Raw genomic sequence first — 10,751 nt, forward strand, 5'->3', positions numbered from 1 at the left:
CGCCAACGTGCACTGGTATCCAAAGTGTTTTAGCAGACGGACGTTTCTTGGAAAGTCTCCGAAATAAAAAAAACATACAGGCTAAAGAAAAAATATGTTGATGTTTCAATAGCCTATTCTGGTTTTATGTGTGCAGTGTTTCGCTGGAGAGACAAGAGACAGACAGCGCGTGTACGGTTTAACCAGATCTTGCGCAGCAATAATGAAAGTGTTTTAGCAGACAGAAGTATTGTAGCGACCGGCTGTCAATCAGGGAGTGCCCGCGCTATGCATAACCCCGGGCATGCTCATGGTTGGCAGCCTGGCGAGAGGGGGGCGGGACCGGAGAATATAGGCTACTGTTCGAGAAAGTTCTGCCTCTTTCGGTTCTGGGCCTGACACGGCCCGCTGTGTTATATGCTGCATTGTGTGCTTTGTGACAATAAACCAGTTCATGATAGTGAAACGCTACAGTATGTTGCAGTCTCCCAAATAAAAAGGCATGACTCAAAGGAACGTGTTTCATGATATACAGTAGCCTATATAAAAAAAACGATTGGAAGTGGGAGCGAGCAGAGTAACTAGGCTAAATAAATAAATAAATGTTGAAATTAAGTGTTTGCAATTTATTCATAATCAAAAACAGATACAGGTGGGTTAAAGATATCTAGTGATACTAGAGTGATAAGAAGTCCTAGTGAATGCTTGATAAGTAGACTATAATACAGTAAATAAACAAACAAATAAATAATAAATATCATAGTACCACCAAGAAATAAAAACTACTTTCACCCCTGAGAGAGGGTGTAATGATACAATGATACAATAAGATTATTATACTGTGTGAGGTATAAATGTGTGTGAGAGAAAACAACTGATTGTCTCTTGGGTGCACAGACTTTGTCTCTGTATCCTGATAGCCTGATGCTTATGAGACCTCTCTGCGCAGAGATTAATAAACTACTAACAAGAAAGACAAACCTTTTTTCAGACTCAGTTTTTACAGACCTTTAAGCTAAAAATTCTTCCACACTGTCCAGACACACCGGATCTTGGGTCTAGTTTTATAATCGATACTGCTGCTAAAAACATGAATGACAAATATCGGCAAATGTGGAGTTTAGGCCTCCCTATGGTAGAAAGCTGGGGAGCATTCTTAACTTGGGGACAAAGAGCTGAAGCCAGCATTGCCCCACTTTCTGGTGATTAGGGTTGGGTATCGTTTGGGTTTAATCCGATACCGGTGCTAAATCGATACTTTTAAAACGGTGCCGGTGCCTGAACCGGTACTTTGTTTTTAAAATGTTTTAAATTAAAATGGTCTAAAGCATGAATTGCTTTTTTTATTGATAAGACAAATTTGAACATGAAATTAAACTGTTAAATTCAATTTATTATCAATATCACATTACTCCTACGAATAATACATTTAAATGTTAAAACAGCTTGCCATGCATGCACACACAATGGTAAGCTCTGCTTTCAAGTTTACCCAGTGTAGGCGGTTTGCTAAAACCGGTATGTTAAAACCGCTTGCCATAGAACTGCCAGATCATGGACAACTGCATTTGCAAGCAAGCTAATCTAACTCTACTTTCCACTTAATTCAGTGTGTTTCCAAATGCTTCAAGAAATGTCATGTCTTAATCCATAACACATAATAGTTTTGAACATGTTAGGCTACATGTCGGTGTTGAAGTGTTTAGATTCCCAGCGCTAGCCTAATAGGCATTTTAACAGCAACTATGGCTATGCGCTAACACCAGTCAGCTGAGTTTAATTAGCGATAACGTATGGAGATGTTTTCATAGCCTCTTTGACAGCTCAGTGACATCAGGTATGTAACCTACATATTTATGTTTTTGCCAGCTAACTTTTAACATGATCTTCATATTCATTGTGATGCTATATGGGCCTCATGCACATGAAATATTAATATCATGCCATTATGTTGTTTAGAACACACCGTGAAATAAAGTTTTCACCTTACAACTTTGCTGATAACATTTCAAATAAATGCCAGTTAGCGCATTAGCAAGGATATTGTGTAACGTATAGGCTACTGTTGATGTTGTTTCATAGCCTTTTGCTTGTGTGTAGTTAGGCCCACTGCTAGATTTTGACAGAATCGAGCTCGCGATATGGCTCACGCAAGCTGTCAAACACTGTCCACTAGCCTATGTGGTGCACCCCTCTGGTTTATACATCCAGTGTTTGTGTTAGCTAACTGTATCTGAATGTGTTGCTATCAGAGCAAGACAGAGATGGCGCATGACATGCAGTGATGCCTCGTATAAAAAAAAAAAAAATAAGAAACGCTATTTAAGCACCGAAATGAGGCACCGAAATCCACGTTGTTATTCGATGCAGTTACTACCGTTTGCGTCGGCACCGGTGCCATATTAGAACCGTGTTTCGGTGCCCAACCCTACTGGTGATACATTTAAGATCTCAGCAGTGCAAAACCAGCCATTCCTACATACATCGGGTAGAGGGACTAAAAAAACACTACCAGGTTATTGTCATAACTGTGGCAGGCGAGGCCATTGGGCAAAGAAATGTAGAAATCCACCATACAACACAAATTGACAAATTTTCAGGAATCTAACTTGGTCATATTTAAACATGCACCCCTTTCTTTCTTGGCTATATATATGTTACATGTCGTCTATGTTTGTCCTGACCTGTCTTGTCACCCCTCTTGTCAACAAGGGCCCCAAATGAATGAATGTGCGTGCTGGCCAGCATGTGTGAATGTGGAAACTTAATTCCAATGGTAATAGCTTTGTACCAAAGGGAACTTTTTATAAATGTAACACAGATTTAATTTCTTTGGCGATCTACAATCACGGTCCTGTTTTTATAATGTTTTGAATATTGTTTTATGAATTTCTGCCATGTCAGAGTGGCTTTGTTGTTCGCTTTTTTTTTACCTTTGTCTTCCACACTACATGATTGCAAGTCTCTTACTCTTTGCTTTCTTATAATATGCTTATAAGACAAATTGATTTCCAGGTTGGCTGGTGATTTCTTTAATGGTGAGCCAATGTTTAATGCAATCAAGACTGACAATTGTTGTTATTTTTGTTTGTTCTATTTTTTGTTGTTGTTGTTTTGTTTTGTTGTTCATGTCTGGCATTCTGACCAGGGCAAGTCCAGATTACTGTTACTTTCCTTATCTTACTGTATTTTATTTCTATGGTTTATATGGGGAACACAATGGTAAACATTTGCAATGAGCATGTATCTAGTGTTATTGTCTGTTCCTTTACACACTTCCTTTTCCCCTCTGTAATACTAAGTTTGACTCATGATTACTTAGTTTATTTTTTCTCTAGTCACTTAAAGCTGAAGATAATAAGTTATGTACTGGTTTTTGTTGTATGCTCAGGTCTAAGAGCAATCTGTAAGTTTTTTTTTGTTGCTTTAAAGCACCTAGGCTATACAGATGCTGGTAGTAACTAATATCATTTCTATACTTTCTTTGATTTGATTCTCTTTGACTTTGAATTTTATTTTTGTTATTCTGTTGCACCTTTTATTTCTTTATGTTACAGTTTATTTCATTTGATTTCCTTTTCAGTTTGTCCTGACTAGGAATACTTGTTGCTCAGATGATATGGTTACAGATTTCCCAATTCCATTATAGATGCTAAGACAACAGGAGGATCATTTTTATATAATCCGAAGGTTCCAGGTAGTCGACCCTGACCTTCAGACTAGAGAATTTTATTTTGTGGTTATACTTTAACTGGAGAAGGAAATATTGAAGAAAAAGAAGAGGAACACAGGGTGTGGGGGAACGCCCCCTATTCATATTGCCAAGCACCGCCCTAAGCACACTCTTTGCACACACATACACATTCTAAACATTGTGCACCACACGAAAAGATCTGTAACCTCTTTCCACATATCTAAAAGTCCTCTGTTGTTAATAAGCTGATTCATAATTTGTGTAAGCAAGTTTAGATGTTCAAGTCTTTAAGGACTTGAAAAGGGGGATTTGAAAGAATTGTGAATAAGCATTATAGTCTACTGTATTTCTCCTGTCCTTGTCCTATGCAAGCATCCTTTGTTTATCCTTGAATTCAATGAAAGCCAGTCTAGGCCTTTTGCCTATCACCAGGTGTGAAATGTTATTGTTTGTAGACACAGTGAGGGGCCAGGCCTCTGAGGAACTTCCCAGGAAAGGGGGTAGTTTTAGGCCTAGTCCACACGTACCAAACCGATCTTTTTTTCCTCCGTCTTTCCTGGAACCGTATCAAGAATATTTGTGTCCAAACGGATCCATCTCAACACGACCCAACATGTTACTTCATACCCCAGGCCTATAGGTGGCACTGTGTCTTTACAGAAATTCACCAAAACTTGCAAAACTTGCGCTTTAAAAACAGACAGAATAGGCTACGGCTTGAAATGGCTAGTGCAAGGAAACCAGAATTGTTTGTGTGGACTGATGGTGAACTGTCAACTGTAGCCAACTGTAAAACTAATAAACTTTATTTTACAGTTTGTGAAGGGTGCAGTCCCGTCCCTTATTTGGCTAACGCAGGTAGGCCTACTAATCACCTTTACTTTCTTTGGTTGTAGGATAGTCCGTGATTCACATTAGTTTTGGCTATCACTGCAATTAAGCTACTAAACACAAGGCTTACCCAAGTTCTAGGCTATTCTGTCGCCACATTTATAATATTGCTATAAAACCTTCGTTAGTAACAGTCAATACTTTTGCCTGCATCAAATCGTGCATTCGCATTCAGTGTGCTACCATCGGCTTAACGTGAGTTCTAAGCGTCTTTGTATGCTTATATCTGATTTCACTCGACTGTGAATGCATGTATATATGTTGTAAGACATGTAAAATATATGAATGACACTGGCACTACGCACAAATTAATGTAGCCTAAACTTACACCGCACTTTTCTAATAACTTAAGTTAAGAAAAACAGTGTTTAGTCCACCAAGTCATAAGCTATCGGCGCTGCGCAGCATCAGTTGTGATATTTATCTTAACGGAGTGTAATCGTCCAGGGCAGCTGAGGTGTGGCGATGACATCATCGACACGCAAGCAGGATGTGCGGTTTCGCTGTCTAAACTAACTCAAACGGGCTACGGTTTCAGATTTCTCCACTCTGGGACCAGGTTTCAGAAAAGTGCAGTTTCGGGCAGTGCGTTTACAGGATTCGTTTGGACGCTCGGCCAAGACGAAGCAAAACCTCTGCGTTTAACCTAAAAAGCGTCTCCGTGTGGACAGGCCCTTAATTAAAAGACAATAGAAGCTGACCAGACCTGATGAAGGCCTAATCCTCATCCTCCCTTTCTATTGCATATTCAAACTGGGTTGGACCTAGAGGTCACTCCTTCTTTTGTTTGTAACATAAAGTTAGTATACACCAGAGGTGGGACCAAGTCACTGTTTGGCAAGTCACAAGTAAGTCCCAAGTCTTAGCAGTCAAGTCCCAAGTAAATACAGAGAAGGGCAAGTCGAGTCCAAGTCCAAGTCACATCAAAGCCAAGTCGAGTCCAAGTCCAAGTCCCAATCTTTTTCAAGTCATCAGATACTCTTCACTTAATAATGCCATTATTAGACTATCGATCATAATTTTGACACATCAATCTAATCTACAGTATTTTTTTATAAATACATATTAAAATATGTTCAATGGTTCTGTCTTGAAAGCATGCACATACCTGTGAAATATACGCATGAGCATACCTGAGTAATCTGTACGAAACGGATAGCTATAAGACACAAATATATATTGTTTTTCCAAATTGCAGCCTCCACTGTAAGGATGAGTAATAATTTGACTGATGGCATTTCACTGTGCTAGGCCACAGATTTGCCTTCTAAATTAGTAAATTGCTGCGGTTAATTAATTAGTTGGCTGTCAAACAATAAAAAAACAAAACAAATTAATCTCATATTTTCTCATATATGAAATTAATTAATCTAGATTAATTGCGATTAAAAAGTATATTTTCTCCCTAAAGACTAAGCTTCTTATATGACCTATTAAATACAGCATAAATCACAAATTTACTCAGTAACCACAAAGGTAAAAGTAAAACACTTCTATATTATTTAAATGATAATATGGACACAGTAATTTTGTTTTAAAGTATTCATTTCTTAAATACTACACATGTGATGCTGTTTAACTTGTTTGTAAATGGTGCACCATCCCTTTAAGCCCATTGTGTGCCACTGTCCACACGCTCTCCTAATGATCTTTTTTACCAGCAAATATAGCTATGGCTAGTCCACAAACTTTAACATTGTTTGTGCCACATGTATAGCACAATATTAACAATGATAAGCATGATATTAAGTTGGCACAAACAGCTTTCATTCCTTTGGAAATAAAAGCATGTAATGACATGATGCTTGCTAGTTGCTAGACATTTTCTGTTTTTTTTGCAATTAAAAGTGAATTATGAGCCTGGTAGCCAGTAGTCACCTAGCTAGTGAAATGCATTTCAATCGGCATAATATCATGTGCTTCATGTAAACGAATTATTGAAGACTTCAAGACTCACCAGTTCCAAGACAACTCTTCATATTATTGTCCATTTTCCAAATCATAGTGAGTGCAGCCTATGTCAAAGTGCTGGCTCTCACAGTTTATAACAGTAGTGAGAACCAGATAAATCCGCAATTTCCTCTAATCTCGTCTTTGTTTCCTTCATGATTTCCCTTTATACGTTTCTTATATTTAAAAGGAGATATCAATCATCATCAACAATGACAAGCCAGCTGGAACCTGCCACTTGTTTTCTCTCCCTTTCGTGCCCGCTGAAACACGTTCTCAATTAAACGTTCAAGTTGGGTCTTAATGGAGAGGACCCGAAAAGTAGGCTATCATCTTTATGTAACATGCTGTTGGTGCATTTTGACATTGTAAACGTTATCTAACAAGAATGCAAATCAGTCTGTAGTAAAGCTATAATAGTTATTTAATATTTGTACTTCCTCTGTCTCTTGGTGCCCTACAAACAGTGCTTGATGCGTGCGGTGGTAACAGAAGCACTGATCACTGTGCTCTGCCTGTTTGTGTCCACTATGTGTTTTGTTTTTTTCGTCGCGGAAGTAAAAGCGACCATGGGGTGACTGGTCCAACGAACAGGAAATTTATTTTTTGACAACGTCAACGAGGCAAAGTCTGAGTCAAGTCTCGAGTGAAAAGTATTCAAGTCCAAGTCGAGTCGCAAGTCATGCCGAATTTTATCAAGTCGAGTCTGAAGTCATTAAAATCATGACTCGAGTCTGACTCGAGTCCAAGTCATGTGACTCGAGTCCACATGTCTGGTATACACCTCTGTGTAGTTAGAGATACGGGTGAATCCTCTTGGTGAAACTTGTGGCTCTCCCTTGATGCACATCATTGTAAAGAATAAAGCCTGTTTCCTGATTGACCATTCATCCTGACTGAGTTTCAAGATAACTGGGGTACATGAAAATTACCATCAGCTTTTAACACCATCCAACCTCTCAGACTGGGAGACAAGCTCTTGCAGATGGGTATGGACGCTCACCTGGTAACCTGGATCACAGATTACCTGACGGAGCGACCACAGCTCGTCAGACTGAAGAACTGTCTCTCTGACACTGTGATCAGCAGCACCGGAGCGCCACAGGGAACTGTGCTCTCTCCAGTCCTGTTCACCTTGTACACATTTGACTTCTGCTACAACACTGAGTCATGCCACATGTTTTCTGACGATACTGCAATTGTGGGGTGTATCAGGAACGGGCAGGAGGAGCATAGGAGCCTGGTGGAGGACTTTGTGCAATGGTGCAAACTCAATCATCTCCAACTCAACACTTCATAGACCAAGTAGATGGTGGTGGATTTCCGCAGGTCTAAGCCCACTCTGCTACCAGTCTCCATTGATGGGGTCAATGTCGAGGTGGTAAACACCTACAAGTACCTGGGTCTCCACTTGGACAATAAACTGGACTGGTCAGCCAACACTGACGCACTCTACAAGAAAGGGCAGAGCAGGCTGTACTTCCTGAGGAGGCTGTGCTCCTTCAATGTGTGCAGCAAGCTCCTCAGGATGTTCTACCAGTCTGTTGTTGCCAAGAATGGATGCGGGGCGACTTGACAGGCTGGTAAGGAAAGCTGGCTCTGTAGTGGGAGCTGAACTGGAGTGCATCACTTCAATATCTGACAAAATGACCCTGAACAAACTGATCACCATCTTGGACAATGAGTGTCATCCACTTCACAGCACTATTGTAAAGCAGAAGAGCCTGATCAGCTGGAGACTTCGCTCACTGCCTTGCACAACAGACAGACTGAGGAAGTCATTCATCCCCAGGGCCATTGAACTGTTCAATGCATCACTTAAGGGAAGAGGAGAAATAGACTTCTCCGCATAGTCTGTCTGCCTCTTCACCACCTCCATGTCTTGAACTGTCTCTCCACTAGCCACTTTACCATTGTCTTCTGCCTCACTGTTTGCGTACTTTATTAGCACATATGCACAACCCCTCCCTCCATGCCACAGCCGAACTATGACCACACTTATGCCTTTCTTAATATAGTTATTTATACATAGATATATAGACTTTATTCTTGCACTGTTGCACTGTTTGACTTACTCATTTGCACCATCACCATGACACTCATTCACAAAGAGCACCTTACTTTACCTTATGCACAGAGGACCACAGGCTCAGTCCCTGCTTCAGTCATTGCAAGCGCACCTGATTGATTAATCACCCACTATGTGGAGACTGTTTTTTAAAATTGATTTAGATTAAGTTTTATTTATAATTTGTATTTTAGTATACTTAGCCATTTCTCCCCCCTTAAAACTTCCACTTGGTTTTGATTGCCCTCAACATTAAAGTCCCCTCGACAAGGGAAGTGGAGGTGAAGATCTTTCCCTATGAATTGGGACACCACTACATGCAAATTAAGCGTGTGGCTTAACGCGTGCTCACCCTACGCCACGCCAGCAGCTCCGGCGGTACTACGGTAGTAGCCTGCTACTATTTTCATTCATGAACATGCGGGTCCAGCGGTTGTGTTGCCTGTTGCGTGGGCTGTGTTAATTTATCTCTGGCTGCTTAATCAACATAGAAGACATGTGGAAAGCAGAAGGCGATTCGCCGTCGTCTTGGCCTTGTGGCGTGGATTTGTTTCAGGTAAGTCGATTTGTTTAAATATTTTCACGTTATGTTCAACTAAGCTGTTGATGTTTTAAAGCTAGCCCAACTACAACAAGCCTGTTGTGTCGATAAAATAAGCCGACTTACACGTTCAGAATCAGATCACATATGGTTAAATATGTAGCCTTTAACTTTGATGGGTAGTAATTTCCTGTGTGTGACAAGGAGAAAGTAAATAAAAACAAATTCAAGCACACACAACTAGGTTGAGGTTGATACCTCAAAACTGCTGTTTACTGAAAGCAAGAATCACACCATCATGTGGGGGAGGGACACACATCTGGGCCTCCAGAGATTGGAGTCAGATCAGTAGATTAAAGAGAGAAACATTTATGGCTGCAGATTTGAAATCACAACTCCTTTGCATTTACTATTATTATGGTAAATAATCTACACTGACTGTGGAATGTGTGATGCAAAACATGTTTTTATTAGGCTACTTGATCAAACTGGTTTTGTTGGGCCATGACTTATGCAATAATATTGGTGGTTGTTCATTGTTTTCCAGAGTGACCGTCCATTGACATACTGCAGGTTGAATGTCAACATGCCCATCCTACGCCTGTGGTTTAATGTGGAGTTAGAGACCATTGGGGACTTCAGGTTAACTAGGCGGGCCTTGCATGCCCTGCAGCGCCTGATGCGGACAGAGCAGGACCATGGCTGGGGCAATGAATTGGAAGTCCTGATGTATGTCTATTGGCTTGCCCATGGACTTTCCTACAGTGTAGTGTCGCGAATTTTCAGTGTGCCCAAATCCACCGTTCACAGAATCATACACAAGATGGCACAGTTCATTTGGGACAATCTCCATAGAGCCATCGCCTTTCCAAAGCCAGCCGACCTGGATGCTGTGGGTGATGGATTTGCCCAGCTTTCTAAGACACCCGTCCTCAACAAAGCTGTTGGTGCTATTGATGGTTCTCATATACGAATAAAGCCCCCATCACTTCATCGCCTAGATTACTTAAATTACAAAGGGTTTTACTCAATGTAGTGCAGTGCTAAAAAGCATTTAAGTTAAATAAATAAGTGCTACCTAACTTAGATTAAATAAAGTTCATAATTGCTCATTAGAACTAAAATTATCTTGAAGTTATATAATATTAGAATTTAGGAGTAAGCTCAAGAAATAAGCTTATTGTAGTTCATCTCAATTCCATTCAATTTGGGTAAGTGAAAGGGATTATGGGAGTTGTAGTTTGATACACAACTGTGTTTAAGTCATGTATGTGTTTAAATTCATTCTAAGAGTTTTTGTTAAAAATATTTCATTGGCAAAGTGAAATGTATAATGTAACATGTAATATTTTGATGTTGTGTTAAATATATTTCATTGTATGACATTTGTATGCATGGAATTACATGTGAGGTGAAAGGTTGCAAACCGCGCGAGAGAGGAGACTGGATAGTTGAGGAGAAGCCACGTTGAGGACTTGCTCCGTGCTTAAGTGACTAAACTTTGAAATAGAACGTGACAAACGTATATTTTGCCAGTCGGACTAAATTGTGAACTTGGAAGCCGAAGACTTTGTAGTTGGCGTTTGGAAAAGTTGTCATCTCGTCACCGAGAGGATTCCTGTCATTGA

The sequence above is a fragment of the Alosa alosa genome, chromosome 1 (assembly GCF_017589495.1).
Source record: "Alosa alosa isolate M-15738 ecotype Scorff River chromosome 1, AALO_Geno_1.1, whole genome shotgun sequence".
Lineage (NCBI taxonomy): Eukaryota > Metazoa > Chordata > Actinopteri > Clupeiformes > Clupeidae > Alosa > Alosa alosa.